This window comes from Tamandua tetradactyla, chromosome 26 (genome assembly GCF_023851605.1).
Source record: "Tamandua tetradactyla isolate mTamTet1 chromosome 26, mTamTet1.pri, whole genome shotgun sequence".
Classification (NCBI taxonomy): domain Eukaryota; kingdom Metazoa; phylum Chordata; class Mammalia; order Pilosa; family Myrmecophagidae; genus Tamandua; species Tamandua tetradactyla.
The window spans coordinates 14,135,861-14,163,634 of record NC_135352.1 but is presented as its reverse complement, the minus strand read 5'-3'; the positions used below and the strand labels follow the sequence as shown (position 1 = coordinate 14,163,634).

The 27,774-nt window shown below is 41.1% G+C and overlaps 2 long non-coding RNA genes and 1 other non-coding gene across 8 annotated transcripts in view; 1 reads left to right on the top strand and 2 right to left on the bottom strand.

Moving 5' to 3' along the window:
- The window catches only part of LOC143669987 (uncharacterized), a 224,485-nt gene that overhangs the window by 157,355 nt on the left and 39,356 nt on the right, over positions 1-27,774 (top strand). Inside the window, exon 5 of one of the 5 annotated variants that reach the window (XR_013169182.1) lies at positions 15,064-15,186. The exons of 3 other annotated variants lie outside the window; for them this stretch is intronic. This is a non-coding gene — a long non-coding RNA (uncharacterized LOC143669987). Of the gene's footprint in view, positions 1-12,683; positions 12,802-15,063; positions 15,187-27,774 lie in introns of those variants that run through there. One more of the 5 variants, XR_013169185.1, reaches the window with a different exon arrangement.
- TRNAG-UCC (transfer RNA glycine (anticodon UCC)) lies at positions 9,045-9,116 on the bottom strand. Its single transcript has one exon. It is a non-coding gene; the product is annotated as a tRNA-Gly (tRNA).
- LOC143669988 (uncharacterized) lies at positions 9,210-16,363 on the bottom strand. Of its 2 annotated transcripts, none has more exons than XR_013169196.1 (5): positions 16,248-16,363; positions 15,041-15,170; positions 14,238-14,359; positions 9,478-9,530; positions 9,210-9,291 (listed from the first exon to the last, which is right to left on the bottom strand). It is a non-coding gene; the product is annotated as an uncharacterized LOC143669988 (long non-coding RNA). The 2 variants fall into 2 exon arrangements; XR_013169197.1 differs by having other exon boundaries at positions 15,041-15,167.

Below are 27,774 nucleotides of genomic sequence, written 5' to 3'. Positions count from 1 at the left end.
CATGAGGTGGTGGTTACACCATTTATTAACTCTGTTATCTAACACTGTTCTAAAGTGCATAGCAAGTTAAACGACCAAAAACATGCCAACCCTCATGCCTCCTTACCCCCAAACTGGAGGGGCAAATGACTTGAACTAATAGGTACTGATCTATCTCAGAATAATTGCAAATGCTCAGCACAAGGCCTGGCCCATTTTAGGTGTTGTGCAACATGTTTGTTGGACAAATGGATGACTACTTGATCACGCACAGGTGTGATGAAAGTCGAATGGCAAAATCAGGGAGGCAGGAAAGGAACATGCTGAATGTTGTGTTAGGATGTACCTGGGTGATCTGAAAGGTGGTTGAAGAGCAGGCTAAAAGGGAACCATTCAATTCTCTAGATGAAAGCTGCTTCTCTGATTTAGCTATCATGGTGAGGACTGCAACTACCATTGCGGCTAATTCTACTCTAAAGAAAGATTTAGAACTGTCTCAATGAGCACCAGAGAGAGACTTATTCATCATGGCCACCCAATGTCATCACATACTTTAAGTACACCCCCAGCCACTCTGTGAATTGCTCAGCATCTGGTTACCACTCATCATTTGGGCATTTAGATTTGAAAACTGAGGCACCAAGGAAGACATATGATCCTAAAATAAAAGGAACTTTACACACACTCTCTTTCTCCCTCAAATTGGATGTTTTCAATTGTATATCATAAAGACTTTAGATGTAAAATGACAATTCATTCATTTGACAAATAACTATATACTATTAAGGCTGTGGGCAACAATGAGTGAGGGAAGACATGCAGTAAGTAACTAATTACAGTTCATTATAATTGTGATAAGTGCTGCAAAGGAACAGGGGGCTGTGCTAAAGAGCATATATTGGAGAGCTGACCTAATTTGGGGCAAAAAAAGTTTTCCTTGAGTATTTGATATTTAGAAGGATAAGAAAGAGCTAGACAAAGAGTTGGTGATTTGGAGGAAGTGATGCAGTGTTGACTGACTGGGAGGAGGACATTTTTTCCCACTTTGAAGTGCACATTTTAATAAGTTGCCACTCCTTGCAATAAAGTCTTTTGGCTATTTTTGACCCTTGAGGGGCTGGCTAAGCAGGTAATAATGACTATAAACATCTGAGGATTGACCATGGGATTCTAGGAATCACAGTGCTCCCATCTGATGCTCTTTCTTTATCATTTAGAGTTGGGTTGAAAGTACACACACACACACACACACACACACACACACACACACACAAGACAGTGGGTGTTCAAATCTATTCTACAGCTATTTCTTGAACATTTTCTTGCTCAAAGTTCTGTGTATGACTGACCCTTATATGTATTGAAAGTTCTCACAGCAATCTCACTTCTTGTCTCTTTGGGACCTACTTATCCCCCAGTTCTCTTTCCAAGCAGTTGCATACCAGGGTTCCTTTTCATCTTTCACCACCACCACCATCACCTCCGTGTTTACTTTTTAACACATGGACATTGCAATCGTTGATGCGAATGCTTCACTGTACAGTAGGTGATGAAGCCAGTGGAGCCATCATTGGTATCTCTGTTTTCTCAAAGCTAGGGACCTGAACTTGAACTTCAGAAGAATTGAGAAGAGTCAAGAGATCTGAAATATGATTATAACTGGCCTACTGCGAACAAAGGGATGAGGGTTGTTTCTTAAATGGATTTTACAGGCTCCATTCTGAGGACATCACAGATGCAGCTTAGAATTGGGCAGGGTAGAGGGGTGGGGAAGTCATGGGACTTTTGTTACAGGCATCTAATATTCATGGTTATGAAAGTAATATGGCCACATGATTCTCTCTCATGTAATAGTAAAATGTCCCCCAAAAGTAAACTGTGAAAGTAAGACTGGTAAGTGAAGACTGCCCTTCTGCATGGAGAGGATTCTTAGGTAGTACTGTTTTCTTCTCATGTGGAGCTTTATGCTCATATTACTTAGGAAACTTCTGTCCAATTATCCAGGATTAACCAGAAAAGAATTTCACAGATGCTATGTATAGAAGACAGAGATCAGCCCTAGAAATGAGGTTGGACTTGACCTTCTGGGATTTTAAGCAAAATGTTAATATGCTCTAGGCCTCTATTCTCTTCTCTGCAAAATGGGAACAGTGATTTCACACTCCTAAAAGAAGGGCGAAGTGCTTTGTGACCCTTGAGAGAAGACGACAAGGCTGTATTTTTACAGTGACACATATAGAAAGTTACTATTTAACCAAAGAAGGGGAACTAGGAGAATGCAGGCCTGGTCAATTTGACATTTCAGTCCAGCTGAAAATGGAATACATTCCACTCTCAGGTATTTTACTTGTTAAGAACAAAAATATGTGCTGAAGTTGGACATTATTATGAACATTTAAGCAAAGCACAGTGCTTTCGGACTATCCGTTAATATTTTTGAATCCCTGATGTCTTCTTGGAAACTGTGGCTCTTAAGGAACAGAAATGAGAGTATATCTTAGGAGAAGACTATTCTGGAAGGAATCACTTTGGTGTTGGGAACACTATGAGGTTACAGATGCATTCCTATGAATGATGCCTCTGGAACTGGACAAGACACAAAAGCAGAGCACTGCGGCTCTGGGTGAGCCTCCCTGGATGCATAGATCTAAGTCAGGAAACTATTTAATGCCTTATTTTACTTTACCATAGTAAAACAATCCAAATGCAAGTCTTCAGACAGAGATGTTAAATATCTTATCTGATAATATAAATGCTCTTTTGGGGAAAGGTTATCTTTGGAAAGAAACTCTGTGTGTGCACTTGTGAGAGTGCACATAAAAGGATTGAAAAGTGTTCCCCCTGGGAGTGCAAAGGTAGTTCAGTGGTAGAGTTCTCACCTGCCATGCCATAGACCTGGGTTCAATTTCTGGTCCAGGCACATCCCCAAAAAACAAACAAACAAGCAAAGCAAACAAGCAAGCAAACAAACAAAATATTCAACAAATGGTGCTGCAATAACGGGATACTCACATGGAAAAATAATGAAATGTGACGCTACCATATAGCATACAAAAAAAATGCATTTTTCCTGAGAAATTGAAGAGGCAGGAGTTTGAGTTCCTGGAACTTGGGGGTGCAGAGAGGCAGCAGGAGAGGAGATGAATTCATGAGGGTGCCTCAAGGCCAACGTAAGACAGCTATCAGGGATTACTGAAAAATTACGGTCAATGTATTAAGTTCACAATTTTTCCTTCTCTACATTGAAACTCCTCTGAGAAAGTCTGGGGAATAGAAGCGGATGTATTTCTTCTTGGCTGAGCAATGGAAACAGCCTGAACAATGGGAGAGATGCACAAGTGGAAAAAATGACCTGAACCAGCAAGAGATCTTACACTGCCTGGGGATCTTGAGAAAACTGTGGTTAGAGAGGGAAGAGGGATAAAGGCGCAATACTGAATTTGTATAGTGTTGGGACGAGTGTCATATGAATGTGGAAGAACTCAGAGATATGATTTGGCCACCTTTTTGCAGAAGGCTCTCTTTCTTGAATCCTGTTCAGGCATTTACAGAATGATTCCCAAAGAATATTGACTAGAAGTGTTTTACCCTTTCCAGACATCTATATTTTAGGGTAACCAGATTTTTCAAATTCAACATGAAGACACATGGCCTGACAAAGGATGTTTTGTTCCCACTAAGTTTATTTACACCATACCAACGTGTCTGATGCCTGTCAGCATTTCATGCTAAAGGGTCACATGCATCTCCACACTAGGAATCCTTTTTTCAATTCTGACTCCAGTTCTGCCCAATAGGATTTTTTTTTATTTTTATTTTTGCATGGACAGGCACCGGGAATCGAACCGGGGTCTCTGGCATGGCAGATGAGAACTCTGCCTGCTGAGCCACTGTGGCCCATTCTGCCCGATAGGATTTTGAGAACTCTTTGCATGGAGAGAACTCTGATCTGGCAGGAAGAGTACAGCCCACAAAGAAAACCAGAAGTTCAGGTCACAGAGGGAGAGATGACACCTCTGGCTGCCATTTCCAGGGACGACTGAGAAAGACACCCCCAGTCAGGTGAAGAGCATATGTGGGGAATAAAGCATCTGTAAAAGGTAATTAATTGACCCTGTTCTAAACCCCTCTGCTCTGAGCACAGGTAATGAAATGATGGGAAATGATCTGAGATTACCAAAGCCAGCCTGAAATCAGGGCTGACATTTTGGTCCAGATAACTAGGGATAATACTATCAAGGGACATCAGAAGAAGATCCATGCACACCAGAATGATGCTTATAGTTATTAGCCTTATGACTGTCACCACTTCATTAGTGCCAAGGAGCCAGGATTGCTGTTAGGATCAGCTGTCCAGCCTTTTCATGGTTCCTCGGTATAACTCAACAGTTTTTGCTATACAGAATAGACTCTTTTCCTTCTCATTGAATCCTTTGTCCTCTCCTGTGCACCCTTTCTCAAGAAGCTACTGGAGGATGTGATCCTCCAAAAGTAAGGAATGAACTAACAGGGAGAAAGATATGGGACTTAAAAGACCAAGGCTCCTGCAAGGGGTGATGGTGAGGGAAGCTGGAAGGACACAAATGAAGCAGGATCCCCAGGAAGCAACAAGTCTGGCAGGGGTTTGGGAGCTTTAGAAGGATGTCTTCAAGAAAAGAAAAAAAAAAAAAAAAAAAAAACCTGACACAGCGTACATATAAATGTATCAAAAGATTTAAACTTGTGGCAGAGTTTTGGGATGAATTTTTGATAGTTTTGGAAACGGGGCAAGAAAAGAAAAATGGGGAACAATGATTAACTCCAGGACTAACAAAAAACAGTTGAACAAGAAAAGGAATAATGTCATCATGATGTGTTAAATGGCTCATTTATAAATAAATCAATCTCTCATTCATGAGAATGTTTACATGGTCATAATAATGTCATCCCTGGATATTGATACAGGCTTTAATGGATTGAATGGTGCAGCCCACTTTGGACGTGTTCTTGGTCTTGGTGCCCAGTCTGGTGGCTATGGACCCACTTTAATAAGCAAGAGCTCTTCCAGATGTTACTTTAGTGAAGGTGTGATCTGATCGAGTCAGGTTGGGCTTTAATCTGGATTACTGGACTCTTTATTAGCAGAGGGAAAGTCAAATGGAGGGAGAAGCCACAGGGAGTAGCCAGAAGCCAAAAGTCAATGGAATCTGAGAGAGAAAGGAGAAGACATTGCCGTGGGCATTGTCATGTGATGGGAAAGCCAAGGAGCACCACAGACTGCAGGGCATCGAGAAGATACTGACCCCAGGAGGAAGCCAGTCCCCTAGTCTCTGAAACCGTGAGCCAGTAAATGACTGCTGTTGAGCCAACCTATTACATAGTATTTGTTTTAGCATGTTTAGAAACTGAAACACAGCCACAATTCACTAAGTGATTTTGGGAAGTTGGAAGCATGAGTGTGCATGCACAAGCATTTGTGTGTGTGTCAGTGTGTGTGTGTGTGTGTGTGTGTGTGTGTGTCTTGGCCCAGGACAATATGCAGATATATAAGGAAGTGAAATTCTTGATTTCCATACTATGAAATCAGTAGATATTATCTGAAACTGAGAAATCCAGAAAAGCAATGTGCACATACGACGTAGAGATCAAGAGGGAAATAGCAGAAGGAAAGAGCTGACGTGGTGGTCTCTAGAGAGTGGATGCTGGGGAAGGAAGGGGTAGGGAAAACACTCTTTTAAATATGGACATGTATTCTTTGGCTAGAAATTAGAAATAACCTAAAATAGAACTCAGGCACATGTCACTCAGGGTCCTTTGCAAGATGTACACCACAGTATAACTTCACCTTTTTAAAGGTTAAATGAAACGTCTTGCCACAGACTCCCTGTGAGCACTTTCCACAGACCTGATAGCCTGCACGTATGCAGGCTGGACCCTCTGTGCGTTCTATTCCCTTTACCTGGCATTGCCTTTACTCCCTCCCTCTACTTGGCCAGCTTTCTGTTGTTCTCTCCGGCCTTTTTAAAGGTTAAATGAAACGTCTTGCCACAGACGTTTCTGTGTCTACCCACTGTTTCTGTTATGGGACAGTAGTTGATAGCTGGTATGTCATCCTTGAAGCTCATGGCGGGGCATGTCTAATGAGTGCCCTTATTTCCTCAGCCCTACACAATGCCTGACACTTAGTAACTCTTCAGTATGTACCTACTGTATGCACAAGGAGCTCCTCCTTCCTTGCTGAGCAAAAAGCGAAAAATCATGAAATCCTGAGTGATCATCTGATTGCAAAGTGGCACTGGAGTCAATCGGAGGAGCCTGCGCATCTGTAGACTATGCAGGGACAGAGGCTGCTGACCAGATGTAGGGAACACAGAGGCGCCAGGGGAGAAGCAGAAGTCCTGCCGAGGGATGTCCTGACTGCGGCCTTCCCTCGGTGACCCGGTCAGGAGGGCAAGGGGAAGAGGGGGAAGAGAAGGTTCTGGGCTCTGAGTCACAGTGTGCCCAAACACAGAGCCTCGGGGATGCCCGCTTGTAGCTTTAGCATTACACTTGTAGACTTGGTCCTGCTTTCCCTCTTTTTCAACTGAAAGGGCCAGCAATATTGATACTTTAGACTATTTGACTTTCCCCATCTCCTGTTTCCTTACATTCTGCCCTCTCCACTCCCACAGTGGACTCTTCTTTTGGCTTGCTGGACTATAGACTCCATTTACCAAGAGACATTGTGCGCTAACTCTTCTCCTGCCTGGGCCCCCAGCACCCTGGGGGTCACCCAGCTTTGCCCTCCCTGTGCTGCACTGTGTGGGTTTTGTTTCTCTGCTCGGCTGTGAGTTCCTTGGGATGGAAACCATGTCTCACCCCGAGCCCTCATGCCTGCAACCTGTGTCTAATAGATGGTGGCTGAGAGAAAGGGTGCATAGCTTTTAAATTCCTCCTACCCTATGTCAGATTATGAGAGTATGAGAACTTGACTTTGAGCATCACCAGGAGCAAGTTCCTTTGCGCCTCTGGGCTCCATCGTTCATCTGTCTGGGAGGCGGGGGTGTCACTAGAATTTGAGCGACTCTGATGGCTGGACCAATCCCAGGAAGGAAGGTGTGAAGGGTCAGAAAGGAAGGAATTTTACATGTCCTCTCAGATTTCAGGTGACAGGACTACACATAAGCCCTAGATATTTGCAGAGTTGCCCTGCCTAGGGCAAGGGCTGAGTGGGCTCCATTTCTCTGTAAAGTTTCACAATGTCTCCTGCTCCAGGATTCTGAGCTGGGGAGACGCTCTCCTGAGAGGATGGGATTCTTCACCCAAAGCTGACCCCAGTCTCAGAATTTTAAGTATTTTGTTTTTTTCAGGGACCTCATGGAATAGAGATACCAGAGAGAAATCGGTGGGTGCCCCAGGGCACTGACCCCTGGTATTGTCGATTTATTGGCCTCCCACCATCATTTCTGCCACAGAGAGGGCAGCAATCCAGAAATAACTCATCAAGGGAGCTCACGGTGTAGGGATGGGGGCGGGCAAGGAAAAGCTGTGACTGTAGCCTGGCAGCTCAACCCACACACGAGAAAGCCCTCGCCTTAGTCCGGGGCAGATTAACAAGGTTTGAAGTGACTCATTCTGTGAGTCAGACAGGGGAAGAAAAACAAGCACGTCAAAGTCTAACTTTCGGATGTGTAAAGATTTAGCCGTCTGATCTGTGACCAAGTGGTTGATTTGAAGAGCTGGAAAGGAAACTGCCAAGTTCTTTCTCCTTTCATTGTTCAGGGGCTGAGCTTTCTGGGGACTGGCTTTGAAAAGGCTCAGGTGACAGAACAGAGAATCCAGACAATCCCCGGCCACCGCCGCAATAGGAAATACTAGGGAAGAAGATAACTGGCCAAGGCCTAGAGTGGAGGCTGGGAGCCTCCTTTATGCTGCTCCGGGATCCCCTTCATATCCTGCTTTTTCCCTTCAGGCAATAATGTTCCTTCTGCATTTCCGGATGTCACTCGCCTGGTGGGTTCCTACACCCTTCGTTATGTGGTTCTCAAACTCGGCTGCACTATTGGGATCTTTTTGGGAGATTTAGGAAATACCGATGCCTCGATTCGACCCCCAAGGCACAGATACAGAGATTTCTGAAAGCTGTGGAGGTGATTCCAGTGTGCAGCCAAGGTCGCTCATCCTCACCTTCTTCCAATTTATAAACTCTCCATGGGAATTTGGAGCTTAATCTTTTCTCTAATTGTCTAATAAGATGTTCTGTCCTAGATAAAACAATTTCTTTCTGTTATCTGGGGAGATATTTCCATGGGATGTGAAGTCATCTCCTCTACCACAAACGAAGTCCATTGCATGTGATATTGGTACTAAACAGAAACCAGTTATAGTGGACTTAGGTTATTTTAGGTCTGAAAACAGAGTGGAGGGCACAAGGCAGCCTACTCTCTCTCTCTCTCTCTCTCTCTCTCTCTCTCTCTCTCTCTCTCTCTCGTGCGCGCGCGCGTGCCCTCTTCCTTCTCTTAACCCTCAATCTTCCCCTCTCATCCTTCTTCCCCAAGACACCCAAATGCCAGAAATTCAGAGCCCATTCTAATTGGTCTTTCTTTTCCTTCCTCCCCACTCCCTTAACATTTCCCTACTTATTCTGTAACCCAGAACAAAGGTACACAGGAATCTTCCACCAGTGACTCCTACCACATGGTCCAGAAGAATTCTTCCAAACTCCTCATTCCGCAGAGTGCACCAGCTGCTCAAGGAACTTACGTTCTAGGCAAGGGTGAGGCCAAGGAGACGCTGCTTCTCTGGGACCGGGATCCCTCAGGAAGTGAATATAGAGCAGCAGTTCTCATGCATTTTGGTGTCAGGACACTTAACAGTCCTTAAAATTATTGAGGACCCCAGAAGGCTTTTGTTTCAGTGATTTTTACTTATTGACATTGACAGCATTAAAAATTAAAACAAATGAAAAAATATATTTATACCCATAATTTATTTTAAAAATAACAGTAGCAAACCCATTCCATGGCTACATAGATTATATATATATACATATATGTATATATATATATATATATGTATATATATGTATATATATATTTTTTTTTGGTTGCATGGTCCAGGAATTGAACCTGGGTCTCCTGCATGGAAGGCAGGCATTCTAACCACTAAACTATCCATGCACCCCCTAATATATTTTATTTTAAAAAATAACTATATTTCCCAAACAAAAATATAAAACAGTTAGTAAAAAGAGTGGCATTGTTTTACATTTATGCAAATCTATTTTTTAATGTCTTCTGTTTTATTCAGTCAATTGTGATTCACACATCATGCAGCTGCCACTGGAAAACCACACTGTAAATTTAAGAGAGAATTAGAATGAAAAAGGCAAACAATGTCTTAGTATTACTTGAAAATTGTTCTGACATTGGGGACTCCCTAAAAGGGCTTCAGGGACCCCCGGAAGTCCTCGGACCATGCCTTGAGAACTGCTGGTGTAGATGGTTATGTATTAGTGGATGGGATGATAATTAAACCCACCTGATACCAGACGTAGCCAGCCACAGGGCACTTGAGTGTAGATCCCAGAGACCCTACAAAATGAGAGAAAATTAAGTAACAATTGATTTGACTGAGTACAAGCAAGGCATATTGCTAATGTCACATATATGTCTTCCTTATCAATTTTTAAATGTCTAAGCAACCTACTCTATTTCAGATGAATTTGGTTATGATGCTTATATGATTGGGATGTTGAACATGCATGTTGCTGGCAGGGCCAGAGATTTTTACTCATGCAACATGTTGGCTAAAAGAGTTTAGTGGCCAGAACATCAGACATTCTAGAAACCCTGGGTCCCAGCCCTGCCATGAGCTATGAAACCTTGGGAAAAACACATATTTCTTTCGCTTTGAGTTTCATTATCTGTAAAAGATTATATAACTGACTTCCAAAACCTATTCTATCTTTAAGAAGTTATCTATTTACAACTTTTTAAAAAAGTTTTTAAAGATGGGTTAAAGAATTGAAGTCTTAATCATATAACAGAAAAATAAGAAGGAAATAAAAGTGAATGTTTACCATATTCTGGTTAGGAGGTGGCTTTTAAACGTATTTCAATATGTTTAAATGTATTTTTAAATATTGATAAAATGTGAAAGATATCAAGAAGAAAGTAAAATTCACCAACTGTATTTTTGTATATTTTACTTCTGTGCACCCTTTCCAAATCACACTGTACCCGGAATTTTATATTCTGATTATTTTAGGTAAATATTGTCACTAAGTATTTGCAAAAAAAAAAAAAGTCTAGGTAATTCTATTTAAATGCATAAGATTTAACTATATGGGCATATCACATTTTCCTTAATTCCCCTTATTTTTGAATATTCAAGTAACTGTGTTGAGATTATGGAACTGTGAGTGATCTTGTTTCTATTTTGTTTTACATTGTTTTCTGATGGAGTTCAACCTTACTTTTATTATTAAAAATTATTCTAAGGTAAGAACATACTTTAGCATACTATATTATCTAGAAGAAATGGTGGCAATATGTGATTGTATATGCCAAGGTTACCACATTCTTTGAAGACTCCCAGTGCAGATTTTTCTTGCCTCTCGGCAGGCCCTCAGACCTGACAGGACTGCAGTGCCAAAGGTGTAGCTGGAATTCCAAATATGATCAGCATGTGATTTACCTCCCTGTGATTCAGGCTATATTCATTAATGATCCCATCTCCATCCAATAATCAGCAATTTGTCATTTCACCACAACCCAGCCCTGAATATGTAGCAACCACCATGGAATTCACTTTTCCTGAGTCTTTTGTGCCCCTCCCCAGTTCCAGGAAGCTAATGCAGAGATGACTTTCTGCCTTTTCTCCCCCAGCACTGTTAAAGGGGGGCCCATGAGAAGCAGCAAAACCCAATAGGAGCCAGAGAAGCCACAGTACTGGACCCTCTGTTTGTCTGTTTGTCTTTAAGAACATGTCCAGTGTCATAAGGAATATTGCGTTTGACTCTCTGAGGAGGTGAAGATGGACTGAGTTGCTGAAAAATGAAAACCTTGTGGAACTAAAGGTTCTATATAACTGAGATTTAACTGAGGAAACAGAAAAGGTGTGGAAGTGAGCCAGAAAAAGAGTACCCACTGCTGAAAGGGTGCCCACAGCCACACCTTGCCCACAGGTACCAAACCTGGCCACGCTTAGCTCCAGTGAGCTACTTTCATGGCTCCTTTCCAGTTCCAGGATTCATGTAACCCCATAATTGTCTTGGTGGGACTTGGACATTTTGATGGAACTGAGCTTTCCCTACACCAATTTCCTTTAGAGAGAAAGTCCACTATTGCACGCAAACCTTAGGAAACAGAGCTGGACTGCAGAGCTTCAGCCATTGGTTTTCCAGGCCCATATTTTCTCAGGAGAATGACAAGTTTTGGGACTAGTGGCGTTTCAGTGGGAAGCAGATTTTCCTTCATATTGATAGTGTGAAGTGGTAGGTTTAGCTCTAAATTAAGAGCGATGAAATGCCCAGAATTGTATTTGGGCTATTTCAAGAAAGTGTGACCCAGTATGGGCCATGGAAAGAGCTTGAGATCTGAGGATGTTTTCACTCACAGATCCTAAAATAGCAGGTTAATTTTTCTCTTCAGAGTCTGCGGAAGGCAGTGCTTTAGGATGAGGCAAGCCTGTGGCTAAAACACTGCTGAACATGCTGCTGGAGGGATAACCCCAGGAGAACTCCATCGCCTGATGCCACCAGTCCTCATGGAGGTTGGGGGGTGGGGAGGGGTGGTGCATGATAGATGGGAAAGCTCCATGGCTGGGCAGCAGCCTCCCCTTCCCTTCCAGAAACACCGAGATGGTGCATGGGCTAAGTGAGTCCTATCTACAAATGGTGGCTCCTAACATAGGATTAAAATAACCTTGCTATGTGACTCGAGAGCCCTCATGTGCTATCCTGCTGTGATGTGACTAATGCAAGCCCATTACTTCTCTCAGAGCAGACTCTATAACTACAACTCTATTTTAATTTCTAACTGTATTATTTCCCTATGTTTAAAAGTAGCTCATGTTCAATATAGAAAATGTAAGAGGTGTCCCATTTCTTATTTTCATCAACATGTCTGTTAAATAATACAAATGTGAGCGGCATGAAATAACACAGGCAAGGAAATCTAATATCCACTGATGTCTCCTATATGTCTGGGCATTGTACCAGGAAAAGCACAATGTTATGACATTTTATCCTTACAAAACTCCTGCAACTGTTTGCATTATATCTGTTTTATAGGTGAGCAGCTGAAATCTCAGAGCAGTGTGCTGCCAGCCAGCCTCCACATACACTGTGGTCATTTAAAATCCAGATTTCAGCTCATCTTTGGAAGAACAATTCCCTGGGAAACTCTAGCCAACGGTTTTCCTTTCCCAGGACCCCTTTACCTTTAAATGCACCATTTCCACATGCCCACGTGCACTTTAAATGTTTTCTTTTTTACTATTTATTACTCTCTCTGTTGCAACTGAAAATTTTCAAGTGCAGGGAGCATCTACTTCACCATGTCCTGAAAATAACAAAACATTAAGTAGCTGTCAAACAAAATGCTGAGCTGACTTTACCCAGGGGATGTTTATCTTGAAGGATTTGTGCCAGATTTGTTTCTGCAATGGTCTTGAAGGTCAGAGGCACACAGTGGATAGAAGATCTGACCCTTATGGTTGTAATCTTCCCTCCTCATTGGCAGGCTTGATTTGGGGAAGAAAGCTGGACTTCATAGAGAGGCTACAGTGGCATGGGCGTGTGTGAATCATCAAATAGATGTTGAATGCAGCCTGCCCTGGGATTTTCATTGCATTCAAAAGGGACAGGTGAACTGAGTGAAACTACCCCTTGTAAAAGTCCTGGCCTTCTGGAAAAAGGTGAGCTCGGTCCCGCTCCCCTAGCATTTCTCTTTACTGGGTGTGCCAGTTCGAAAGTGTTATATAAGCCTTGTTTTACATAGAAAAGCCATGCTTTAGTCATGATCAGTCTTGTGGGGGCAGCCTTTTCTTTTAATCCCTTGTTCCACACTGTAGGTTGGAAATTTGATTAGATCATCTCCACGGAGATGTGACTTGCCCGATTGTAGATATTAACCTTTGATTAGATGGAGATGTGACTCCACTCATTCCAAGTAGGTCTTGATTAGTTTAGTGGAATCCTTTAAAAGAGGAAACATTTTGGAGAGAGAACCGAGAACCATGAGAGCCCACGCACCCAGAGACCTTCGGTGATGAAGAAGGAATATGCCCCTGGGGGACCTTCATGAAACAAGAAACCTGGAGAGAAAGCTAGAGATGTTGTCATGTTTACCACGTGCCTTTCCAATTGAGAGAAAAACCTTGAACTACATCGGCCTTTCTTGAGTGAAGGTAACCTTTTGTTGGTGCCTTAATTTGGACATTTCCACAGGCTTAGAACTGTTAACTTGCAACTTAATAAATTCTCCTTTTGAAAAGTCATTCCGTTTCTGCTATATCACATTCCGGCAGCTCGTAAGCTAGAACGTTGGGTGTACAGGGCAAGGGACAGTCCCTGCAAGCAGACTCCCCAACTTGACAGCAGAATCTGTGCCCCATTCATGTCTGTGTGCCCAGTGCCTACGAACATGTCTGGCACATGGTAAGCGTTCAATAAATGTTTTGTTGAATTAATAGATGAGTGATTTTTTTTAATCCCTTGTGAAATATTGCCCCAAGACCCAGGGCTTAGGAGGGAGGGGGATCGCCTAACTGTCTATTTGTCATGTGAACTGTTACCTATCCTCTCCCTGGATTCCATCCTCTGGGCCTGTACTAATTTGCTTGATTGGTTTATCCATCAATAGTGCTGATGGGAAAAAGCACAGGATGTTTTCTAGCAGGATTTCATTTTCTCAATTATTTTGGCATGAAGTTCCATTCAAGTCTGATTTAGTAGTATTGTGGTGTATTTGTTGAATAAACTGATGCATAATTACAAGGTGATCCATTAGAAGCCCCTGATTGCAATTTTGTATACGAAGGCATACAACAATTTAGGAAAAGGTCAGAGCACAAAGCAAAAGACACCCAGACAACCTCCCCTTCCCCACATCCTTCCATCGGCCCATACCCAAAGAAAAATATGAAAAGTTGCAAACTCTTCCCACCCATCTCCTCATTATTCCCTTACATTTCTTTGTCCCACCCTCTCCCAGACAGTCAAGATTGGAAAACTAGAATTTGCAAATCCTCAATGCTTCATTTGTTTCTCATCTGTTTCCTAGATATATCTGTACCTTTAGATTTTTAAAACTGTCTGCCTCTCAGCCCCAGAGGTGGGTGACAGCATTAGATCAAGCAATTATAAATGTCTTCTTTTGTGTTGCATCTGCCCCACAACTGGATCTCGTTGATTTATCTGTAGTGAAAAGGACAGTAATCAGAAGAGAATTAGAGTACATTCTGGAGCCACCCAGGGAGGAAAGTAAACCAAGTGCCAAGAGGGTATTATATGGCAGAGCTATCTGCCAGAGCAGAATGAGCTCAGAGAGGGAGAAAGGGACCATTTTCCAGGGCAGATCCCTGTACTTCTTAGATCTGGAATTTTATCAGAAGCTTGACAATTCTTTTCTACTGTAGGCAATTTACAGCTACATATGGTTTAGTAGGTTTTGTTTATAATGGGTGTCCTTGAAATACTGTTTTTTTTGATGACATCACTCTTTTTGAGGCACCCTAAGCTCTGAAAAATGTATATTTTAAATTGCTTCTTTATGTACAGACTATGTATGGGCAGTGTGGGTGGATTGGCCCAAAGCCACAGAATATGGAACATTTTCTTTGAATGTAAATTGTGCTTGACCTTTTGGGAAAGAAATATCATTTTTATTGAACAAATGCATATTTATCATGGGCATTTTTTTGCATGAATAAAAAAAAAGCGAGATGTCGAATAATTGTTAACACTAGTGGCAGCTGCTTCAAGTCAGCAGATTTTCTCCTTCCCTCCGCCCCTGGGACCTCTGCTAAGTGCGTCTCCAAGAAAAGAAAATTGAGAAACCTCTGCCATGTGTATTTGCACATTGATCAAGAGACTTACTGTGCAATTTTTACCATCTGTAGTTATCATCTCTACTGTGGAATTTCAAAGGGACGATTACTTGGGTCCTGTTATACTTTTCTTCACTGTTTTCCTCTCTTCTGGCCAACCCTCCAAGCCTGTTATTCTGCTGGATTCAAGGAAAGGTAATCAAACAAAACAATAAGATCTAATGTGTGGCATATGATTCATGCCTTCTCCCATTCCCCCAATTTTTGTAACACTCCCCCAAAGGACTGCATTCTCTGTAGTGAGTCATGGGTGATGGACCTGGGAAAGGCCTGCCCAAACTTAGGTGGAGAAATCAGGAGAATGGAACCTAAGTAGGTGGTGGAGATAAGTCAGGAAAAGATCAAAATTCAATTTGTTGTGTCTTTGTAAAAGATTCATGAAAAGAGTGATCTAAAAGAACTTAGAATACTGGATATGATTCATACTATACAATGTAAAGAACTGGAAAGTTTTTTTTCAGAGACTCGGTAAAGAATGTGGAAAATTAAAAGTATGCCTTAAATTTTGAGGCAGAATGGTTTGTTGAAAAGAGTTCAGTTTGGGGGCTGGACAGATTTAGATTTAAGCCCTGTCTATGCCATTTATTTGTTGTGGTACAGAACAAGCTACCTCATCTTTCTCCCCCTTAATGTCCTCATTTGTAAAGCAAGGATAACACATTAACTTTGAGGTTTAAAGCTAATATATGTGAACTATCTGACATATAGCATTCATTAATGTAGTCTTTGTTGTAGTGCTCTATTTCTGTGGGATAAATTACCCCAAAACTTAGTGGCTTCAAACAGCAAACATTTACTATCTCAGAGTTTTGATGGGTCAGAAATCTGGGTGCCTCTAGCTCAAGGTCTCTTCCAACGCCAAAGTGAAGTTGTTGGGCAGGGGCTACCTTCTCATTCGAAGGCTTGACTGAAGGAGGATATGCTTTGAAGCTCAGTTGCCTGTGGTTGGCAAGCCTCAGTTCCTCACTGGCTATTGGCTGGAGATATCAGTTCCTTGCCATGTGGGCCTCCCTGTAGCTTTCCTCAAAATGCCAAGCAAGAGACAAAGCGAAAGCCCACAAGACAAAACCACCGTCTCTTTGTAATCTAGTCTTGAAAGTCTTAGCTCATAATTCTCATCACATTCTGTTCATTAGACGAAAGTCTCTAGGTCTAGCCCACACTCAAGGGGAGGGGGTTACACAAAGCAGGCATACCTGAAGGTGGGGTCACAGGGGGCCAACGCGGAGGGTGTCTACCACACTTCGATTTGCCTCCAACAAATATTTATTGAGGTCTCTTGTTTGCCAGACACTGTTCTAGGTGTTGAAATCTATACTAGGGAGTAAAAGGAGGCATGGGCCCTGCCCCTATGTAGCTCATAAAGAGGAAGACAGGCATCAATTCATGTAAAATTGTGACTCAATTCCTGTAAAATTGTGACTCATGGTACCCAGCAGCCGGTGAGCATTTTCCCGAGCATGTGATGCATGTGCCCAGATCTTACAGCAAATAGGAGCAGACAAGGTAAAAGGGGAGGAAACATCATCCAGGCAGAAGGAAGAGCAGGTCCAAAGTCCCCAGTTTTTTTTTAAATGGATTTTTATTAATAATAAAATCAATCAACATACAATATGAACATTCTTAACATATGAACACTCCATACTCGGTATGTAATCAACGGCAATATCATCACATAGTTGTATATTCATCACTGTGATCATTTCTCAGAACATTTGCATCACTCCAGAAAAAGAAATAAAAAAAAAAAGAAAAAACTCATACATACCATACCCCTTACCTCTCCCTCTCATTGACCACTAGTGTTTCCATCTACCCAATTTATTTTAACATTTGTTCCCCCTATTATTTATTTCTTTTTAATCCATATGTTTTACTCATCTCTCCATACCGTTGATAAAAGGTGCATCAGAACAAGATTTTTACACTAACACAGTCACTTGCGCAAGCTATATCATTATACAATCATCTTAAAGAAATATGAAGGGCCCCAATTTGACATGATCTTCTTAAAATTGTAATCCCGAATTAATTTATGGCCTTGGATCAACCTGGAAAAAAATATTTACTTCATGTAGCCATTTCATTTCGCCTCCATCAATAGCAATGCGTCTCACAGTCAACAGCATATAGTGGGAGGAGGCTTGTGTGGGGGTCTGTGTCTCACTCTCATTTTGAAGTGGCTGACCTAGCTGGCCTGGCATGTGATGTGATGAGATTGGGGAGGGGCAGTGCCAGGGTGGGACAGAACATCAATACTCACTATCCACAGTGATGCAACTCACAGAGAGATTTGTTCTAGGGCTGCATAGGTAACTCAGAAGGGTTACCTACAAACTAGAGAAGACTTTATCAGAGCTTTTCTTGGGTGTGCGGAAAGAATAAAAACAGCTCAACATATGTAAGTATTTCAGGACAATCTAGAAAAGAAAACCTTAGCTTCTGGAGGAAATTTTCTTACTTACTTGATACTGTACATGTCCTAGACTCCTCATACTCTCCTCGACCTATTTCAACACCAGTGCTGTCAGTGGCCTGGTGAGCATCCTAACAGCGTACAACAGCCACATCACTGGTTCAGTTGTTCCACAGGCATTTATTGACCAGCCGCTAGGTGACTAACACTGAATTGGTTACAGCCACGTTAAGTAAGACACAGTTTCTGTCATGCTTTTCAAATGCTAATGTCCATGTACATCTCATCACTGTCTGGTTAAAATGGAGATCCTGATTCCAAAGATTCAGCTTTGCCACTCAGTTTATGAATCCAAGATCAGCAGTACCGACTTCACCTGGGACCTTGGTAGAAAGCACTTGAATGTTCTGGGCTCCACCCCCAGAGGTGCTGATTCAGTTGGTTTGGGTGGGGCTCAAGAATTTGCATTTCTAACATAACAGCAGGACATGATGGTGCTTCCACCACACTGCTCTAGACTCTCAGAGCTCAAACTATACGCAGAGACCTTCCAGGAAAGACTTTCAGTGGAGGCTCCTAGTAGGAAAGAACTTAAGGAAATGTATCTTCTGCTGGGAGAAAGTAGGAAGACTCAGCCCCTCTCCTCTCTAGTTAAATCCTGGATAGGGGGAGTAAGAACAAGTGGAAAGGAAGCTGACTATACCGCCAAGGTATAACTCCCCAGGGAAACACAGGCAGTGTATTTCTTTCCGGAGACCTCCAGGACCACCACGCCCTGGGTGATCAGGAGATTATAGGCAATGCAGTGTTGAGATCCGAGAACTTGACTTAGATTTAAGGACCTACAAATAATCCTCAGCTCTGTAACTCAACTAGATGTGAGACTCTGGATAAGACATTAAGACTTCAATACTAGTTTCCTCATCTTTAAGAGGAGACTAGTACCAGCTTCAACGGGCTAACAGGATGGTTGTAAGAATCAGTGTGTTGTTGCTGCTTACTTCTTCCATATTCTCCTTCCTATTCCATTCCCTTCACTCCACTACCTGCCCCCTTCCCCCCAAGCATCTATGTGAGAAGGGATCAGGAGAGTCTCCTGGTGAGGAGAGGGTGGCCTGGTTCAAGGTGAGGAGGGCTTGGAGGCATTTTAGAGTCTGGGAAGAGTGAGCAGGGCATCTGCATGCAGTAGAGGTGGGAGTAGCCCCAATGACAGAAAATTGTCTGCCTAGAGTGAAATTGGTCAATTAAGTATATAAATTAAAGATAATGGGAACCAGGTTCTCTCTGTTGGAGAAAAGAGCTACTAATATGGAAAGGGAGAAAATTAGAATGAACCCTGTGGTGTTAGATTAGACTTGTTTATAGATAGATGCAGAAACAAATATAGATGGTGTTTGTGTATGTGATCCCTGGTTCTGTCCATTAAGAGGTTCAAGGGCCAACAGTACCTCAATAGCCCAAAGAACACCTAGCATTCAGATCATCCTACTGCTACCTTTCTGCTTCCTTGCCTCAGTAATGCTAGGTCCTGAGTTTTCTTCTTTTCTGAAAGATTCCTGTTCATCCTTCACAATCCAGTTCAAATGTCACCTCTTCTATGAAGCCTTCCCTGATTTCCATCCTTCTACTGCAGGCAAAGTGAACAACTCCTTCCTTTAGGCTCCAATAACTCTTTGTCTCTTTGTACAAGTCTATTTGTACAAATCTCTCTTCATGATAACCATGATTGTAATGTGATTCTTTACTTTGTTATAGTTGTCCCTCAATAAGCCATGAGGCCTTGAAGGGCAGAAACTGTGTCTTACTTAACGTGGCCGTAACCAATTCAGTGTCTGGCACCTGGTTGCTGGTCAATAAATGCCTGTGGAACAACTGAACCAGTGATGTGGCTGTGGCATGCTGTTAGGATGCTCACCAGGCCACTGAAAGCACTGGTGTTGAAATAGTTCGAGGAGAGTATGAGAAGTCTAGGACATGCACAGTATCAAGTAAGTAAGAAAATTTCCCCCAAAAGCTAAGGTTTTCTTTTCTAGATTGTCCTGAAATACTTACATATGTTGAGTTGTTTTTATTCTTTCCCCACATCCAAGAAAAGCTCTGATAAAGTCTTCTCTAGTTTACTCTACTGCAAAGTGGGGAGATCCTGGCCTGGCAGGGGGTCTGTGATGGACAGCTGATATCTGCAATGGACACCACTTATCCTTGTCATGGAGGATGCTTTGTAGGAGGCTGAGGTCTAAAATGCTGGTCAGAGAGCCAGGTCCTGCCCCAAATCTGACAGGAGCCAGAGGCAGGCCAAACCCAAAAGTTTGGAGGGAAGGAAATGAGGCTGAGCCTCTGCAGAGTGGAGGAAGGGAGCACCATAGGGGGTCGACGTCAGATTCAGCTGGCATATGATCTCAGGATTTCTGGGCCATTAGGACACCGTGGGTGGGAGGATGAATTGGTGGATTCACTTAAAGGGTGTAGAGTGTGTCAGATGACAATGAACCATTGGTTGTCAAGGCTTCTTATAGCATCACAAATATTTATTTTTTCAGTTTATGCCAAAGCCTCCCTTGCTTTTTGTGGCATGTCTGTGCTCAGTGAGATGCATCTATCTGGGAAAATCCTAAAGCGATCCTTGTGCTGGGATGATAAAGCCCTGCTGAGCCTGCCAAGCAAGGCAGGAATGAATCATCTAAGGCATCATGTCTCAGCTCAGCTGAGGTCCACTGAAACTCGCCATATATCCATGATAAAATCAATTGGAATGTTTTTCTAATAAACTTTATGTTATGCAGGTATATCTATCCTTAAGCTAAGACAAAGGAAATTAGGGAATGATTCATTCCATTTTACAAAAAAAAAAAAATATTCACAATAGAAAATTCTTTTATAGAGCAAGCTGCCTACATATATTTAAAAAGAGCTGGGAGTAGAGAAGCATGACTGATGGAACACATCTATAGAAGTCGATTATATCCATTCCACATGTCTGGGAAAGAGAACTGACACATTCTCACAAAATCAAACAGTTCAACAATTGAAGTTCACAAAGGAAGAGAAGCATCGATCCCAAACTTGTGATTGAGGAGTACAATTCTGGAGGATTTCTTAAAATCTTCATTTTTGTTTCACTATCTCAGTATTTACTGAGCACCTACTTCTTTGCTTGGCACTGAAGACATAACAGTGAAGAAGGTAGAAACAATCCTTAATCTTATCCAATCTTCCTTGAGTAGGGAAGACAGACAAAATACAAATAAATAGGCAAATAATTTTAAAAGCTGCAAAGTGTGGTGAATGTTGGGGAGAAGACAGCCAGGTAGCTGAGGGTTTGTGTTGGAGAGGGGCTGGTGAGGTACCATTTTAGAATGAATGGCCCGGAAAGCCTATTGGTGAAGTAACATATGAGCTGAGATAAGACAGATGGTCCAGAGTCAGCATGGGATAAGTCGGAGAGTTCCAGGCTGCAGGGATGGCTTGTGTGAAGTTGTTGGGTCAAAGAAAGGACTTGGCCAGTTGGAGCAGCTGAAAGGAGACAGAACACAGCGCCTGGAGCTTAGTGAGCAAAGGAGTGTCATGGGATGTGATTGAATCAGCTGGAGGAGGCAGATCACACAGGGCAATGGGGAACCACTGCAGGGTTTTAAGCAAATGAATGCTGTCAATTTGATTGACATTTAAGAAAGTTAGCCTGGATGGCAGGCAGCAGAATCAGGCTGGAGGTGAGGAGACCGTTAGCCACTGAACAAGAAATACTGATGACCTGGACTAAGATGACAGACAAGAAGGAGGCAGTGGATGGGTTTGAGATACTATCTGGAAATAGAATTGACAAACTCTGCTGATTGCTTAGATAGGGACTAGAGGTAAAGGTAAAATCAAGACTGACTTCTAGGCTTCTAGTTGAGTAACCAGCTGGTGCCATTTCTTGAGATGAGGAACGTGCACAGAAAAGCAGCTTAGGACATGCCCCAAGACTGAGGACTTGACCCATCAAATTTCTGCCTATTCTTTGATGAGGTGCTTTATTCATTCAATGTATAAAATAGTGATAACTGTTCTAATAAAGATTAAGTCCCTCTTATGTCCCAGAGACCATGCTTACAATTTACATATATTATTTCATTCATTTTTTACAATAAGTTTGCCAGGTATGTACAGTCGCCCCATTTTACAGAAGGAGAAATTGAAGCTCAGAGACATTCCAAGGTAACACAAATAATAAGTGACAGAGCTGAGCTCTGATCTGCACTCTCTAGACCGTTTCATTATTCTCACATAGTTTTCTTGACCGGTAGATCAGATTTCTTACTTGGCATTCCTTTTCTCTTCTCTTTAAAACCTTAGCAAATTTAATTGTGTGTTTCAGCCAAGGCCCTGACTTTTGTTAGCTTGCCATATTTTGTTGCTCATTAGACATCTTAGAGGGCAAATAGAAAGGGGACTTCCAGAGGCTTCCAGAGGCCCCATCAGCAAACGACTTCCTCAGAAAGAGTGCTTTCTCATTTCTGGGAATGTTTCTGTGAAAACTGGAGCTTTGTTTATCTTTGTAGCGTGACAAACCACCTCAAGTCTTAGAGGCTTAAAACAGACAACCGTTATATTATCTTCCACGAATGCAAGCTTGGACTGCTCAGCTGAGCAGCTCTTCTGGTCTTCCTCAGGGGATCTCTTATGCAGTTTCAGTCATCTGAAGATTCCACTGAGATTCTGGGGCCTTTGGGCCCCTCTCCACCTCCACGTGGCCTCAGGGTCTCTCTTCTCCTCATGGCCCCCGCATGTGGTCTGTGTGTGTGATCTCTCCAGCAAAATAGCCAAACAGCTTATAGAGCAGCCCAGGCTCCAAAAGGGCAGAATAGGAAGCTGCTGGGCCTTCCAGAAGGAGCAGAGAATTCCTCCTGCAATGTTCTATGGTTTAGAGGGAGGCCCCGGGCCAGCCCCGAGTCCACATGGGAGGGACGAGGCAAGGGCCTAAGTACTAGAAAGTGCAGTTCGTTGGGGGCTACCTTTGAAAGCTAGCTTTCACACGGGAAAACTTAGGACAGAATTTTATCTCACCCTTTGAAAAGGATTCTCCTAATATACTTGGGAAAATTTTTCACGACAGTCTATGTAAGAGATCAAATCATGTAAGAGATCAAACTGACAATAACAACAATCAGTGGTCAAAGACGAGTTAGTCAATTTAGGATTCTCAAGGTAAATATTTTCTCCCTGGTTCTATCTGCTCAGCTCCTTACTTTCACCATTAGAAGAATTCTCTCTTAAAGCCTCCTCAAGGGTTAATTTTGTTTCAGTTTTGGAGTCCACATCACAGGTGACAATCGTAGAAGTCTTATAACTTTATTTCAAAATTGGATTCTAATCAACTGAGAGACAATGTTCGATTCCAGCCTTTAGGATCAGCCAAATAATTCGTCTTCCCTCTTGAGAAAAATCACAACTCAGAAATATTTCTGTCATTGTAGGAAGTACTTTTAGTTCTTCCAAAGCCATAGGAGGGATCTTTTTTTTTAATTTTAAATTTATCATATTTTTAGGATAAGTAATGTAGTTTCATAGTTCAAAATACAACCCCAGCTCTTGGACTGGCAGTTTCTCTCTAGTATCAGTTTCTCATTTTCTTCCAGAGATAATTGTATTTTTTCCAGAGTTATTATATGCATATATAAGCAAATATGCATATATATTCTTTTTTTTCCATTTTCTACACAAATGTAATCACCCTCTACATACTAACCTGCTCCTTTATGTTTTTTACTTAGCAATTTTGAACATTCTATATCAAAATATAAGGTTTACTTATTGTTTTCTTTTTTAGAGCTGCATAGTTTTCCACTGTGTGTATGGACCATATTATATTTAAGCAGTTCCCTGTTGAGGGGCAGTTAGATTCTTTTTGACAGTTTGTTATTATTAACAAAACTGCAAAGAATAAAATTATATATGCATAATTTCTTACATATGTGGGTTTATCTGTGGCACAGATTCTTAGGGCTGGAGTTTCTGGGTCAAAGAGTGAGTACTAATAAAGGAAAATGTAGTTTGATTTTTATGAGTGAAATTGACTATCTCTTCTTATGTTCACTTGCATTTCCTTCACTTTTGTGGTGATTTAAAGCTGTACGTACCCCAGAAAAACATCTTCTTAAATCTAATTCATTTTTGTGGGTGTGAAGGTATTGTAGGTAAAACCTTTGGATGAGGTTTCTTCAGTTAAGATGTGACCCAGCCAAATTGGAATGAGTCTTATTCTTATTACTGAACTCTTTTATAAATGAAATGAATTCAGACATGAGGAAGCCATGGAAGTAGAAAAGCTAAAATCAATGAAAACTGGAAGAGAAGGGAGAGACCAGCAGATGCTGCCTTGAGCCTTATCGTGTGATAAGCCAAGGACCGAGGATCACCAGCAGCCTGTCCCAGAATGTCACAGTCTTGGGGAGAAAGTGTCACCTAAAAGATATCTTGATTTGGATTTTCTTTTAGCCTCAAAACTGTGAGTGAATAAATTCCCATTGTTTAACCTGATCCATTTCATGGAATTTTCTTGAACTGCCTAGAAAACTACAATTGTGAACTATATGTTTAAATGCTTTTGTTCATTTTCATTTTTGGTGCACTTTTTTCTTTAATTGTAGGAGCTCTTTTTATATGCAGGAAATTAGCCCTTTCTTTAAGATACTAGCTGAAATACTTTTTCTCACATATTCGTCTTTTTTCTTTCTTAAAGTGCTTTTGCCACTTGAAAATTTAATCCTTATTTTTAGGTAGGCAAATTCATCAATGTGAAGTTCTTATATAATTTTTAGAATGGCCTCCATACTCTGAGGGGAAAAATTCAATTAGTTTCTTATAATAACTTTATGATTTCATTTATTAAATGTAAATCTTTTATTTTTGCTGAATTTATTTTGGTGCAAATGTGAAGCATGGAGCCATCTTTATTTTTTTCCAGATGTTTATGTATTGTCTTAACACCACTTATTAAATCATTCATCCCCTTTCCTTTGATTTGATGTACCATGTATTTGGATATTGACTCTTCCTACTCAACATATATTATGCTTTTTTGTTGTTTGAATCTTTTGTACTTTCCCTCAAAGTGCTTGAATTATTTTTTCCTATAAAATCTGTATGATTATTATTAAAAATTTCCCTGGATAATGGCAAATATATCCCCTAAGAATCTACTGGTGATCTATTAATCAATCTACTCACTTGTAATTGTTTCTTTATATGAATAATATTGATTTCTGCATTTTAATTATATATATATTGTTTCTGGAGGAATGCACCTTCATCCTAAGCTTCAAAAAATTCTCACAATCTTCTAAGCAATATAAGCTTTTCAAAGTAAAAAATTACTATGTGTATAAGGAAGTACAGTATCAGAGTAAGAACCAGGAGACACAAAGATTATACCAATAGACTATCAAAGCTTTACCTATTGGAGGTATTAGACACTATATAGGAAATTATGCCTATGTCATTCAGAAAATAAAAAGAAGCTTATATATATCTGTATGGAGCAGGAGCTACAAAGGCTAATCTAGTAGCTTTGAAAATGCCCCAAATAGAACATCTAGACATGAAAATAAAATAATTAAAATACAAAGTTTAAAGGGCAGATTTAAAAGAAGATTGGTTCAGCTTAAGAGAAACATAGTGATATATGAAAGCTAGACCAGGAGAAATTATCCAGAATGCAGCCCAGAAAGAAAAAAAGACACAGCTACCACAAATATGTAGTAGAGTGTTTAAGATGTATGGAGGGTAGATTGAGAAAGCCTAACCCATATATCATCAGAGTTCCAGAAAGAGAGATGAATGAGTGAGAACAGACTTTGAGACCATCTTTGAAAAGATGATTGCAAAGTTTTCAGAATCAATGAAAAACATCAAAGTACAGATTCTAGAAAGAATCCTGAGCAGGCTAAAAAAAAAAAAAAAAAAAAAAAAATCCACACCCATACATCCTAGTGAAAACGCAGAATAGCAGAGACAAAGAAAAATATATTAAAAGTCATCAGTGAAAAAAAAAAAGCAAACAATTAAGCTGAAGGATAACTTCTCAACGGTAATAAAAGAAGCCAGAAACCAATGTTATAGTATCGTCAGCGTGCTGAGAGACTACACTTGCCAACCTAGAATTCTACACTTGGTGAAATTATCTTTAAAGAATGAGGGCGAAGTAAACAGATTTTCAGGAACAAAGCAGAAAATGCCTACCAACAGCAGTACCTCTCTAAAGGAAATGTTAAAGAAGGAATTTCAGGCAGAAAGAAAGTAACACTGAATGGAATCTAAAATGCAAGGAGGAATGAATAATAAACAGGAAACATGAACAGAAGTTTCTCAGAAGAAATGTAGACAAAAAAGATAAGAGAAGATATTCAACATCATTAGAGATTTCATCTATTCAATTATTACAACTTAAGAAGACTGACAATACCAACTTTTAAAGGGCTGAAGAATCAACAGGCTTTCTTTCATGTGGATGATGGGAATATATTGGAAAATCGTTTAGCATTTTCTCGTAAGTTTAATCTTAACATTTTTGTAATCCAGCAATTCTACTCTAGGTTTATATTGAAGAGAAGTAAAAAGAAATTCTTGCTAATGAATGGGAGGCATGTTCAAACAATATTCATAGCAGCTTGATTTAGCAAAAAACATGGACATGATCCCAAGTACCATCAGTGGGAGAGTTACTGAAAAAAAAACGGCGATATAGTCACACAAAGGGGTTTTTATGTAGCAGTCAAAACAAATGAATTAAAATAGTATATGGTTAATTGGGAAATTAAGTCTCGGTGGATTATATGCAGCATGATATCCTTTCATCAAAGTTAAAGACAACTGAAATTGCATATATATGCACTAAATCTATGTAAGGAGGAAAGCAATGGAATGATAAATTTGGGACTCAAAATGAGGACTGCCTGGGGTGGGGGAAAGCAGGAGGATGGGATAGGGAAAACTAACGTGGGTAGATGAGGCTGTTGTCAAAATCCTGGGGTTGGTTTTAGGGAGGTAGATTTATGGGTGTCTCTAACATTATTTAAACTAACCAAACAAGTAAAAGAGGGCCATGAAAAGGTCAATATTAAGAATGTGCCATGATCAAAATTGGATTCAGTTTAATTAAATTCTGGATACCTTGTCTACAGAAAGAAAAATTAAATTAAAATACAAGCTAACAGTCAAAGAGTGGAAAGCAAAGTTAGGGTTGTAAGAACAGAAACAGTACATATCTTCCAAACTAGTACGGGAAAAAGTGGTATGATGAAAAGAAAATCAAATGAGAAAGGAAAGAAAATAAAACATAGATAACAGGAGGGAAAAATATCATGTCAATCATAGATAAAAATACAATTAGATAAATAATTACAGTGTAAAGGAATACATGCACCAGTTAAAAGCCAAAGATTGTCAAACTGGATCAATAAAGCAAAGCTATTACCCAGAATCTAAATACTGTGGGGAATGAATGTGATTGCAACAGAAGGTATATAGTCTGTAAAAATAATAAAGATGGAAGTTGTGAAAATGGCAATGCATTTTTTCCCTCTGGGCTTAACTTTGAAAGATACAATTTTGTACCTAATCTTTGTTCATACTCCTACTTGCTGTGTCATCCCCCACCCCCCATCCCCTACCACTGTGATAACGCCTTAATAGGTCTTGGGTAACTATAAATAATTATGACTATCTTATAAGAGACGAAAATTTGCAATAATCATGCACATTCCTTCTGGGAAGAATCTGACTCAGATAACGTGCTTTGATAAGGGGAGCCAGGGAAGGTGCTGGGTTATTTGAAACTAGGGGAATAAGATTTACGAGCCTTAGAGGTTCTCGATTCTGGCTGCCAGGAGTGTGGGATGCTGATGGCTTACAGCTGAGTCCCTTCCTGGAAATTGTCCTTGGCCAAAGTTTATGCCCACTCCCTGGGGGTCAGTGTGGGAGTAAAAAGGCTCAGCCCTCTTGCCTCAATTCGGGATATCTCAGAAGGGCCAGTTCCCTTCTTTCGACAGCATCTACCTTTGCCCAGTCCTGCTTCCCTCGTGCTCTTACAGGTGTTGCTGACAGCACTTCTGTTGAAACTGCTGTACACAAAGCTCTGCCCTGAGCTCCTTTTCCAGGAAGCCTGATCTAAGACAGCTCTTGTGGAGGTGTTTCTAGGAAATGCAAGAGCTCATTCCATCCCCCATGGGCTGTATTCTCTCGAAAGGGTTGGGGGTTTGGGACTAAGGGCTCAGCCTGCCCTGGGTCAGGCTCTGTCCACCCAGCCTAGGCTAGTCCCTTTGTGATCA